Source organism: Stegodyphus dumicola, chromosome 12, assembly GCF_044657685.1.
Source record: "Stegodyphus dumicola isolate Sdum_Otavi_A_Nest chromosome 12, ASM4465768v1".
Taxonomy (NCBI): domain Eukaryota; kingdom Metazoa; phylum Arthropoda; class Arachnida; order Araneae; family Eresidae; genus Stegodyphus; species Stegodyphus dumicola.
The window spans coordinates 99,473,472-99,487,089 of record NC_140779.1 but is presented as its reverse complement, the minus strand read 5'-3'; the positions used below and the strand labels follow the sequence as shown (position 1 = coordinate 99,487,089).

The following is a 13,618-nucleotide window of genomic DNA, read 5'->3' as shown; positions in this document are numbered from 1 at the left end:
TTAATGGTATTTAAGCTATAAAGTGCTTTGAAGCATTTTAATTGATGACATATATATAACATGTAGAGACATTCAGTTTTTTCGAAGCAGGAGACATGAAAATACCTTATATACTCCCCTTTTTAAAGGGCGACTGGGGATTAGGGGACTCAGTAACCAAATCCTGGTGGTGAAGAATAACCTTCCACCACATTTTTTAGTTCGGGTGGCACTGTAGAAATAATAGGTATTTCTTGAAAGAAGGATATGTATATATATATATATACAGTAAGACCCCGCTTAACGCGGAGGATACGTTCCATCGAAGTAGAGCGTAATGCGAAACAGCGCTAAGCGAGGCTATCTTAACATGTAAATAATGGGGTTAGGGGAAGACGGATAAAAAATGGTTAGGCATTAAATTTAATAATGTTTTTTTAATATAAATAAAATCAAACATTTATTTCTTACAAAAATAAAAACAATATAAACGCATATACTTTTAAAAACAAATAAAATTCTCAGTCAGATCATTCAGTCTATTCTGGGTTTCCAATTTTCTGCCTTTTTGTCAAGAAGGCATTATGATAGATTGGCTTAATGGCATATTGCGTTCAATTTCGTCGTCAATCCATATAGACAGTCGTTTTCCCATTTCCTCTATAATGTTATTTCTAGAACGGGTAATTCTAGTTGCAGAGCTTGACGTAGTTGCAGTTGCCGATGACAGTATTTTTTCTTTATTCTTAAGAATTGTCCTTATTGTTGAAGTTGCCAAAATCAATGCAGCACTAATTTGAGATTGACGTTCACCAGAATCTAATCTTCTAATCACTTGCATTTGAGTTTCCAGTGAAATGCTTTTTCTGGTTGCTTTCTTTTCTTGTTTTTTATTATCACCCATGATAAAAACTAAAGATCATAATATTTGTCACTGTATTAATCGTTATAGTATTATACAAATTTAAACTTACAATAATGTCAACAAATGTTTCAAATGATAAAAATGCGTCCACAAAGCAAGAAACACAACTACACTGTTTCGGATATGTTATTTGGAAACCTAGCGCTGCGCACAATTTCGGAGAATCCCCGGGTTGAAATAAAAGAGCGTTAAACCGAAACAGCGTTAAGCGGGGTCTTACTGTATATATATATATATATGCTCCCTTTACTTAACCTGTTCCGCCAAACTAAGTTAATGGCACTACAGGGTTAGGAAGTCATCCTAGTCATTGCTAGCAATCTGACGGTTAGGCCGCCTTTCTACATTTTACATTAATCTGTAGTTTCTTGGATATAATTATTTTCATTCACTTGCTTCATTATCTCTAAGATGCCCTTGTTGCAGTAATAGTTCGTGAACAGTCTATTCACACGATATGTGATGTAGTCGGAAGGAAAGAACTGCTGTCGAAGGTGCTCTGTCAGAGGGCAGGAGAGCAGGTAATGAAGTGCGTTCCCCGCGAAAAACGCAAGAACATTTGACGTCCCGTCTGAGGAATCGTCTGTAATACGCTGGGAATTTCCCATGGTTGGTACAGGCTTGGAGGAAGAGTCGGTTGCATTTCAGCCTCTTGAGAGAAGGTATTGGTAAAATAAGCAGGAGAGATGAAAAATGAGCAATGCCCTCGCCGGGACTCGAACCTCGGACCTCTCGAACACGCACCTAGCGTGCTGACCATTACACCACGAAGGCATGCTAAGAAGGCGGGAGAAATACCTTATAAACATTTATATATTTCTTATTCTTCACTCTTCTAATTTTTCTTTATTTCTTTATATCAAGGAAGGGTATCGTAAATTGTTGCATAACCATCCTTTAGACTCATTACGTAAAACCCGCTCAACCGGAACGAAGAGACAAACTATGCCTCAATCTGAAAGTCTGAAAATAGACATCTCCAATTCTTTTAATGGATATTTTTAAATATTTAAAGGAAAAAATACATTTTAGAATATAAGCACAAATCACAGCATGCGAGTGAATACGTTTAATTCCTTACATCCCGTTCTCAAAATGGAATTAAGAAGAAACTTTACCTTTATAGTCTATAAAGTGATTACGATTAGGTATAGTCCATAAAGTGATTATGATTAATATAGTATCAAATTATTATCCATCATATTTAATTTGTTACCAAATATAGAGATAGAAGTATCTCAATCAATTGATCACGGGACCATAAAAATGCCAGACAGGCACAACAACATGGAAGTAAAATCTTATATTTTTCACAAGTCCAACGGGATGATACGTTTAACAATGCAAAGATATAATGTGGATATTAAACAATGAAAAATGAATTAATAATTGAAGTTAAACAAATGCAATTCAGATTCACAAAAGACAACGCGGCCTTTCTGCTGAAAACAATGTTAAATGATATCTATGATTCCATTCTTCTTTCCTAAGTGGACGAAACCAACAATAGTTTTTTCAGTTCTCTTCCACACAAATGAAATAACTCAAATCCTAATACTTTTACAGCGGCTTCTGGGGAAGACAACGGGATAAGTTGGAAATAACGAGAAAATAAAACACTTTTTCTCGCCGGCAATATAAACTCTTTTACGGGAGCTTTATTTAGATTGACGCGAAGGAGGATGAAAAAGAGAACGCAACCCCTCCCCCCAAAAACTCTCCCAGTTTTTTTTTTTTATTTATTTACTTACCCGATCGACTGGAACAAGACATAAATAAATAAAAAAGAATCCCAGTAAAACTTTGTAGGCGCCCTCACAATTAACCCCCTAATCTCCGGCCCAGCGCGAAGGGAAGGAAGGACAGGAAAAATTCTTGCAGGAAAACGGGAATTTTGTCGCAGCTGCAACTGGGATCAGGGAGTGACAGGTTGTCGCCGTGTCCTGTCAGCTTCCGATCCCCCCTTGATCCCCGGCACCTTGTGAAGAGGTGATCCCCTCTTGTCACGCTTTTAAAATCTCCCCTTTCACCCTCCTCCCCAAGTCCGAAACAAGAGACTTAGGTATATGTGCCCGAAGATGAGTTGTTTGTTGGGTAAGGCGCTTCCGGGATAAGGATAGCAGGAATTACGCGAGACTGGGTAAGGAGACAGAAATAAAAACTTGTCAAATGAGGAAAGTTGAAAGCGTGAATATGGATTACTCACGAGAACACAAAACTAATGATTCATAACAGAAAATTTTCGTGGGCACGGAATGATCAAGCCGCGAAAGCTAAATATGTTAGAAATCTTGTTGCAGCTACCAAATAAGAGCAACCTCCGTTTAAACATGAATGCAAATTAACATAAGAAAATGTGCAATGAAAAAACTTCAGCCTTCTCTGTTCAAAACCACATATGAGCACAGGTTTTATTTTGAGGAATAGATTGCCTAAATATTGTTTTTGACACAGTCAAGATTTTAAACGTGTCCCTTAGTATCATCCATTTCACCAACTTCTTAGCACTCCGTTTACTGATTGCAACAAGCAGGCGATGTCTAAAATAAGGAATCTAAGTGAATCATCTTAGAAATTAAGAGTTCGGAAAGTCAAATCAGATTGAACATAAATTTCAACAACAAAGCAATTCATTTTAGTAAGTACATTTGGAAGTTGGGTTATTTGAACATGGCTAACCTAAGAGGGCTACCTGTTTAAGAAGTGGGGTGTCTTCATAGAAGACTAAGGAAAACGACCTCGTATTTATGTTACACATGTGTAAAACCATGCTGCCAGGCCGTTCGTCTGGAATCAAACCAAAACCAGGCCGAACTACCAGTGCTCAGCGTATTTAGAGAAAGAAAATTATTAATTGCTGTTAGTTTATGAGTTATCATTTGCTAAGTTTAAAATATTTTTCATTTAAAGAAAAACACTGAAAATTTGCAAAATAACATCAATATCATTATTTACTGACAAGAAACAACAACCGAAAGAAAGACAATCAATCTATTACTTATCGTATATTTAAATATGATGCTAAGCTAAAGAGAGAATAACTTTTAACAAAAATACAGGAATATAGCATGTACACGTAACACACACACAAAAAAAGGGGAGAGGACAGTTCTATATCTCCCGTTCTACTGGGCCGATTCACGAGATTTAACTTCTATTTCTTAATTCTCGAAAGCGCGACTTAAGATATATATAGTAGATTTATATACAGCACTGTTCTAATGTAGGTTTTTGGACACGAAATTGGAATTTTCCTGGAATGACATATATGTTCCCCCCGATCCTACGCCTGAAATTACGGCTAAATATTAAATTTTTTAAAATTTGATGAGAAACATACCGAGAAATTTTAAAATTCGTCTTGACGCACTTTGACGCAAAGCGTCAAGGATAATTCACTTGGCGAAATTTTTAATTTATAGTAACCAATTTTCCTTTCCCTTTTACTGTGCATAAGCAGAATCAAGGTTGCATCGTTCATTCTTACGTATAATTTTAACAAAGTGCTTAAACTATATCTGGCGCTTATAACAAATATGCCAAATTTCAAAACGCTCCAATATATAAATTCACGTGTACCTTCGGAAATTTTGAATAAAAAATTCTAATTTTGGGAAAATATGCCTAGATATACATCTACTTTAAGATGATGGTAAAAATTTTATAACTCACAAAAAAAATTTATACAAATTTAGAAAACAAATCAGAAAATAGCAGCGGATTTCATTTGGATTGAACCTAAATTTCCAATTTTGAAGGAAGGAATTCAGCGAGTTTAATAGAAAAAGAAAAATTAATAAATATATACCATATTCAATTAACATTAAGGCGTTAACATTTTGAAACCTAATTTTTTAAAAACTACTCTTGCGATTTTTACAAAACTTATTACTTTCCCATAAATCGAATCGTAGAATGGAAATATGGTAAAAAAAAAAGGTATGTCATTTTAGAAAAAGTCCGATTTTGACTCAGAATACCTATGTTAAAAATACTGCTATGTATACTAAATCAGTTTTTAGAAACGTAAAATAAAACGGCAAAATACATTTAATGAAATCGCAACACACACAAATTGGTATACACTTCTCCCCTTTTCGTGTTTTAGTTTTAACAACGCATTCCGATGACAATAGCAAATATAATACTAAATTCAGATCTCCAGTTTACTATTTGTACTCAAACAATCACAAGTAGGTTTTTCAAGGAAAATTTACTCATTCCTTGAAATAGTTAACGGAAGGTAAGGAGTTTTAAACAATTGTAAATTCAAGAAAACATTTTATTTCTCAGAAACTATCTGAACATGGTATTTGCTTTATCATGAGTATCTAACGGCCAGAGTTCTTTGTTTGGATTGAAATGCGCATTCAAAGCAAATTTTGCTCAACAAAAAACACTAATCTAATCCAGGCCTAATAAGCAAAAGAATCATAGCGTTGATAAAAACTAGACCCCTTTAAAAATAATGATTAGCTTTCAGAGAACAAATTCGAAAACATAAACTTCCTCCATATTTTTATACGAAACGCAACAAAATCAAATATAAATAGGAAACTCCAAAGCCATTTGCATTCTTTTCTCGGCCAGAAACAAGGGAGATAGGCAACGGGCGGGAAATTATTTATACATGGAAATAATCCGTGCCGAGAAGCTTTTAAACCTTTTGAGGAATACGGCGAGATTCGTTTCAGGCCTTTCTCCACGAGAACAGAAATGAGTTCGGCGAACACCGTGAAAAGAGCGACCGAAATTAAAAAGCTCTCTGGCGCGCCTGAAGAATTAAAAGCCGGTAAAAGGAGGCTTAGAGGTGAAACCTGACGAAACGTTGGGGCACCGATATATCTGGATATATATAGATATATATATCAACCCCGAGATAGATTAAAGTCGGGGAGCTTTCTAATTGAGAAAGGAGCCAAAAGCCAAGCAGCCCTCTCCTTTCTAATTACCACGGGTGGAATTCGATTACGGTGAGTCTCGTCGCAGCACAGACCATCCCCTTCATAATTACTAGGTTCTGATTGGCATTCCCAAGTCTCCTTCCATTCTCTTCTTTTCTCTTCTTCTTTCTGTCCTTGCCTATTCCGCCTCTCCTCCAGAAAACTGGAAAAATTCTTCAGCGCCATAAGCCGCGATGGTGACTAAAGCCATGATGTTTTCCAGGGATAGGGATATATATTTTTGGGAACCAAGGGGTTGGGATTTAATTGCGTGGGCTTAAATGGAGGCGATGAACTCGATGCAATCGAAGCATAATCTTATTACGCGATGTGAACTTAGTGAACATCTAATCTTGTTAAGAGCGTTGCTAATACACAAGAAATGAATATTTCTCAGGGGCTTAACTGAAAGTGACTGATTACGAAACTGTTGCCAAGTTTTCTCTGAGAGTTTTTCTGGCATAAAAGTGAGATTTGATTAATTATGTTGACATGTGATGATAATCAACCAACAGACAGATTAAAAATAAAAGATTTATCTGTTTTTTTTTTTTTTTTTTTTTTTTTCAGGACGAATAATAAACGATCAATCTATGCCCATATGCACACGCATAATGATATGGCAATAATTCCACTTCTTGTATTTGAAAAGAGACGCAGTAGACATTTATGTATTGAAAATTCGTTCTCGTAACATATGCGTTGCATTATAAGGTATTTCTCCCACTTTCCTAGCGAGCCTTCGTGGTGTAGTGGTCCTGCACGCTGGCCCGGTATTCCAGACGTCCGTTGTTCGATTCCCGGCGAAGGCAGTTGCTATTTTTCATCTCTCTTACTTAAAAAAATAAATAAATAAATAAATAAATAAAAATAATAATAAAAAAATAATCCTAATGCCTCTACAAGTGGCGCCCGAACTAAAAGGGTTGTAGATGATGATTCTCCGCAACCAGGATTTGGCGACTAGGTCCCCTAAAACCCTAGTCGCCCTTTAAAAAGGGAAGTATATAAGGTATTTCTCCTACTTCCCTAGCGTGCCTTCGTGGTGTAACGGTAGCACGTTGGGCCGGTATTCCAGAGGTCCGTGGTTCGATTCCCAGCGAAGGCGGTTGCATATTTTTCAGCTTTTCTGCTTCCAATTAACCTAATGACTCTACAGCATAAGTGAAATTAACACTAGTTCTTTAATAGACACGTGAATTATACGCATACTAATATTATTCGGAAACAATGGAAAAGTAAGTCTCTATCGCTTTTAAGCGAAAATTGTATAAATAAAGCTTGGATTATATCCTTTAAATTCTACTCAATACGTTATACAATAAACATTAAAAAAAGGATTTCCAGTATTAAATTGATTAATAATTTTTCCGATATTAAATTGTTAAGAAATTAACTTTGTATTCATTAATATTTAAACCAAGTGAATATGCATGTTGCTTGATAATGATTTCAAGAGTTGTTAGTTCATAATAGAATAAGAAATACATTTGAACAGTTAAGTGAATAGCACTATGTAGGATTATTAAGATTTGCATTATATCGTAGTGTGGCCCTTTTCTTAGAAGCATGTTCATCTGATTAGAAATGTATTTTAAATTATAGCTAAGTATCGTCGATTAAGTAACTTGCAAATTTTCAGAGAATAGAACATGTTATTGCGATAAAAAGTCTCAAATGTAATAGATGACAAAGGCTAAAACACAAAATCTTAAAATGTTCTTTTTTTCAACCCGCACCTTTGTTCTAGAAGATCTACAAAACTGTAAAAAACAGAAAGGCATCGTAAAAAAGTACCCGATAAAGGTATTCTCTCCCTCCTTCCAGCATGCCTTCGTGGTGTAATGGTAGCACACTCGACGCGCATTCGAGAGGTCCTGGTTCAAGTCCCGGCGAGGGCACATTTTTCACTTCTTCAACATCAAAGAAGTCCAAATGACTCTACAAATGGTGCCCGAACTAAAAGGTGGTGGCCAATAACTCGTCACCGACAGGATTTGACGACTGGGTGCCCTAATCCCCAGTCGGCGAAGTATATGAGGTATTTCCTTCCTCTTTTCTGCATACTTTTGCGGTGTAACTGTAGCACACTCGGCACGTATTCGAGAGATCTACGTTCGGATACTAAGCCGATGTAAAGTCCCATGTACACCTCCACTTGACAGCAGTTCCTAATAGAAGTAACGGAGGAACGTAGGAGAAAAGGCGCGAAGAAAAAATCCAGATCTTGAAACATTGAATACATCAGAAAAAAACAAGGAAAATACAATTTATCAATAAACTAGACCTCAGAGAGAAAAAATATGTAGAGTGGAGGAAGGGGAAAATTATGCGAATATTTTTTAAATTTCAGAGCCTAAACCCGAGTTTTTATATGGTATTTAGTTTAGATATGAAAAGTCCTAGGCAAGCGAGCCTATTTGTAGACTTGAATTTAAATCGGTGTTTATTGCCCTTACCAGTTAACCACAGGTTTTATGAATTGTACTACGGTAAGCCTACACTGGTAAAATGTACTGAACACAAAATGGACTATTCCAGTGCACCCTAAATAATTCTAAAAAACCCAGACGTTAACAGTTTTGAGAAAAATTCTTGCGACATAAAATCAAAGGCAAAAAATAGCGATAAATCTGTATAAATAGTAAAATTAATGGTATATTAGTGTAACACACTTAAAGTTATGCACTAAATTATACACTTAAATTATATTAATTGCTAAGTTATACCCTGCCGATAATTCAATTGCATAGTTCTATCAATAATTATCATCGAAAGTCAGGCAGTTATACCAGATACTGTTCATTACGTTCATCAAGACTGCAATTAACTACTTTCGAAAGGTACTGGACACAGTCACATGAACATGATTCCATTTTGATAATTATTTCGTAACTGTTAATAACTTTATCTTCTTGTTAACTAACTTAGAAACCGCACCTTACACACACGCACACACACAATTGGGCTATTCACATTCATATATTCACTTTAATAATGAACATATGAAATATCCAATCCTTAGTAAGGAGCTACAAATATAAAACACAGTATTAAGGCTATATATGACAGACTGCGAAAAATAGTTTTATTCATTTTTATTGGCTAGTTTCAGTAACTGTAACCCAAACAGTGAAAAAGAAAGACTGCGGAATGGCCCTACAGCGAATAGTTGTCACTCATGTAATTACCTCCTGGTAGGGATAGGTAGCCGAATTATTTTCAGATTTCAGCATCTTTAAGACATTGACTGATGGCCTAGGAAAACATTTATGATGCAATCATAACAAAGACTGTTGCAAAGTAGTATTTAAATTTGTTTTCCTTCCTGTCTTGTAGCTAATTAGTAATTGATAAAAGGCAGAAGAGACGTAAATGTTATTTGAAAGCGTCAACCAAGCATACTCGTATCATATAGGACATGCGCAATTCGCAGTCAACAACAAAGCTAAGAGAAAGATTTTTCACTTAACCTCCAACCTCTGCAGAAAATGGAACACTAGCTATTTTCTGGTGGCTCAACCCATCAGACAACCTGACAGAAGCAACTCTCACTTGTCCAGGATGAGAATGTGATCACTCTCGTGCTGTCAGACGGCTCGCGGAAGTTGTCTTCTGATGACTCGACGAACCAGAGGGACAATACACTGACACTGAAAAGGGGTCTTCTGCTGACTTTTCAGCACAAGCTGCGAGATTCGACACTATTTGTGATGGAATAACCAAAACCATGCATGAATACTAGAAATGGTATTTTGCAAATGAGTGAGAGAAAAGCTGTGACTTACGTGAAGCAAGGCACAACAGAAATTTATTCAAGAAAAGTCGCGGAAGAAATAAAAATATTTAAATCTTCCGTATTTACTATAATTTGCGTTATTCTTAAATTTAGTTAAATAAAAAGAGATTTAAACGTAAAATGCTTGTAGAAGTGTTTAGAGTTGAAAATGGTAATATGAAGATTATCGTTCTCTGCATAATACATTTATTAATTTTTAATAAGAGGAATTAAAGGGGAGAAACCGTCATTTTAGGTAATAATTTTTTTGTAAACTACAGCAATTCTTCGATATTATTATTGTTATTTGAAGTTGTAATTATTTATAACAGATTTCAAAAATATAAACCGTATAATTATAGCACATTTTATTTTAAATTTTATAAAATAAAAATATAGCTTTAAAAATCTGTATTAAAAAATTTTAACCCCCTTCCAGAAAAAAAAAAAAAAAAAAAAAAAAAAAAAAAAAAAAAAAAAACCTAGATCTTTTTATTTATTAGAAAATTCATCACAAATTCTATATATGCATGTGTGGGTGCGTGTGTATTTGTATGCATACACACATACAAAAACTTCTACAGGTTTAATGCTATAACTTTATAGACATCGATGATGCCTCCACTTTAAATTAATTCATTAATTACATCAACAGACGAAATTTTTGCACACGCATTTGGATCTAAATTAAATGTGATAGCACTTAGATGCTCAGAGAACATTTTCGTTACAAATTGGAAATAAAAGTAAATATAAATAAATGAAAATAAAATTATTTTTTAAATTACCTTATTGAATTTAATACATCGTTTAAACTTCACCTCAGTATTTCCTGTACTCTGCCATATACAAAAGATTACGGTAACTGTAACAGATAAACAGTAACCGAAATTACACAATATAAAATTTTCAGCGAAGGTCGTTCTTTACATTGCTACTAAATGCAATCATCTCAAATAGCAAATATCGTATTAAAATTTCGTTACAGCTGACAAATATGAAAATGCACATAAGCATATTATTCTTAAATGATTATACTGTTTTTAATAGTCCTGCATTTGAAGATGCATATCACTCGAGCCCATTTTAGAAAATAATTAATTAAAAGAATGGAGTGAAATTTTGCAAAGAATTTAAGAATGTTTACTGATTTAATGCACAAGTCTATTTAACGTTAAGAGAAAAAATACACAGACTTTAAACAGGGGATCTTTGGCTCAAGTAGTGAGGTTTATTTAATTTGTTTATGTTTGGAATCTGTACTGTCAATTCTCTCTTTCCGTTTTCCAGCTAGAATGTAAATTAGTTCGCGCGTATATAAGGGTTTGTGATTGTTTAAGAGAGAGAGATCTTATCACCATCCAAGCCCTCCTATGAGAAACACATTTCGTGTAACATTCATTCTAATACACCGAAAGAAACTTTGCAATTGCTCTACGAAGTATATTTCAGACAGTAGAATAACACAGCAGTATCGCAGTAAGTTCTGCCTTTTAAAAAACCACGCTACTAAGTTTTGTAGTCTAGATAAGAGTTCCTGCCTTCGGCATTGCATTACTTCTTGGCGAAAGTTAAATTCACGCCGGTAAAGTCCGAGCGATCTTCGCCATTAAACTGCTCTGTGTAGCCTTTGGCTATTAGATATTTAAATTTAGCTTTCCATTTGAATTTCGGCTTTGCGTTTCTCGACATAAATGCTGGCGGATTTGTAAGCATCAGCTGTGCCTTCCGTTCTTCCATTTTAGTTTAAAATAAAGGATCTTTTACAAATCTCTGTTGCACTTAGATATCGCGGTAAGTCGCTTTACGTCTATGAAATGTTTGATCGTAGTACACTGTAGTGAAAGACGTTAAACCTTAGAAAGTACTCTGAAATAAGCAGTTCAGAAGGTTTCAAGCACATTACGACTGTAATTAATTGCTCTTTATTTGTTAGGTTCTTGGCATTCACTTTCGATTTCAGCTTCACTTGGAAGTTGTCGACTGTATTGAAGTTTTTGGATAATGCAACATATAGCTATTTTTGGACCGAATTAGAAATCGGCCATTTGTTTACTACCCGTGCCCGATGACAAAGAGCGTAGTGCCTTCAATGATATACACTAAATTTACATCATAAGATGCGACGTAACACTCAATAACGGTAACAGGATGCTTTGAATAGCGCATTTTATCAATGTCGTATGAAAATCGTTGTTTCTGAAGGTTATCAAAAAAGTTGTTTCACTACTGTAGATGAATTCCGTGATGTATCCATAAACCATCCTTTGTATCCAAGTGCCTATTGTAGAAGCCTGATTTTATTTTTATTAGTTCTAAACAGGTTTGGTGGGTTACCAAGTATGTTTTTCCAGTCCAGGATATTGAATCTATCCGGAACTTCGCATTAATCACTTACTTCTGAGTTACTTATAGCCATCATCTGAGCTTAGAATATGGCAATGATAATTTGCAAGATATCTTTCTTTGTGGTTTAAATGTTCTACGCAAATATGCCAAACTGTTAGTTATATTGAACAGAGTAACGTCACTTTTAATCACCTAATGATGAAAAATACGTTTTATAACAATTCCTAGGATGGATAATACCTTATCATGCAGTGTAGTAATATATAGAACATGTACATAGCATTTTGTTTGTTGAACATACTTTAAATAACTCTCCCCACAGAAGAATTTGCATAACGCACGTAGACAGTCTTCCAAAAAAGAAATGATAATCACACAATGTCATGCAGTCCAATCCGCGGAAATCAAACGTTAGAGAGCGCTACATTGAACACAGTACCACGCAGCAATTTTTTTACAGCCCATTTGATTTTCCCTTTTTCCCTTTATCATCGACATGACATTAAATATTTTGAAATAATAATGTTTTAAATCTGTAAAATATTTTGAGTATCTCACCCAACTGTCTTAAAGGGATATGTTATTTATTATGTCTCGAATTCTTGTTACTGTAAGGATTCGCTAGAGTTTTCGTATTAGTCTGTTTGTTCTTTATTTCTCTGAAAAACTTTCCACTGGAAGGGGGAGAGAAGAGAAACAAATTGTCCTACAAGATTTGTTCATTTCTCATTATACATACATATACAATTTTTATCTGAATTTCCGGCTAACACTTTGCATTTGTCTTACTTTCTTAACACAAAAAGAATTTTGGCTCCAAAATTTAGATATCTGAATTCGCTAACTTTACCACTACTGTTATCGTAAAGACAGACTACAAATAAAAAGATATATCATTAGAAACGTCTTTTAACATTTAATTCCTCCAACACAGATACACTTCCACACAGTGAACAGTCTGAGACCGTAATCACTTCATATTCAGTAGATCCGGCAGGTGGCAGCTCATAAAATATTCTGCTACAGGTTCATAATAAACAGCGCGCTGACCCTTTTGACAGATTGTCGGCGGATAGCAGAAAGTCCAATATATATCCATGGGATAAGCCCCACTATAAATCCAGAAAATATGAACGTCACTCCGATTAAGCGAATCCCAGCTTCGCGCACATTCTAGCCGATCCCCAGGCCAGCGAGCCAACTACCTTGAAAAGCCAACCCAAAAGTTTTCGTAATTAGTCGTCACTGGGGCAATTTGTATGCTAAATAGTGGGGCTAACCAAATTGCCTGGACCACTTGCTACGGGAGAGTTAAGGCCCCAGCAATTACTGTTCGCAATCCATCAACCTTTATTACTTAGGTGCCTCGGCTTATTGCAGTTGCTTCCCCCCTACCCTTTCCTACCAGAAAAGCACGGTCTACGAGCTTTTGTGCGAAGGTACACAAACGGAGAAGCTTAATTTCTCTCATGGTAAATAGAAATACTAGCACCCGACTGTTTATGGGGACGGAAGAAAGGTTGGATAATATATCTATAAGCCCCCAAAAAGAAGTGGGGAGGGTTGGAAAAAAAAGTGGAAGAGATGGATGGCTCGGAATCTTTCTAATTGCCTAAACTTTCGAGTGAGTAAACTAATGAAATT

The 13,618-nt window shown here is 35.4% G+C and overlaps 1 protein-coding gene and 1 non-coding gene across 4 annotated transcripts in view; one reads left to right on the top strand and one right to left on the bottom strand.

Moving 5' to 3' along the window:
* LOC118188222 (homeobox protein extradenticle-like) overlaps positions 1–13,618 on the bottom strand; it is a 485,355-nt gene that overhangs the window by 81,899 nt on the left and 389,838 nt on the right. The window lies entirely within an intron of this gene.
* TRNAA-CGC (transfer RNA alanine (anticodon CGC)) lies at positions 7,678–7,748 on the top strand. Its single transcript has one exon. It is a non-coding gene; the product is annotated as a tRNA-Ala (tRNA).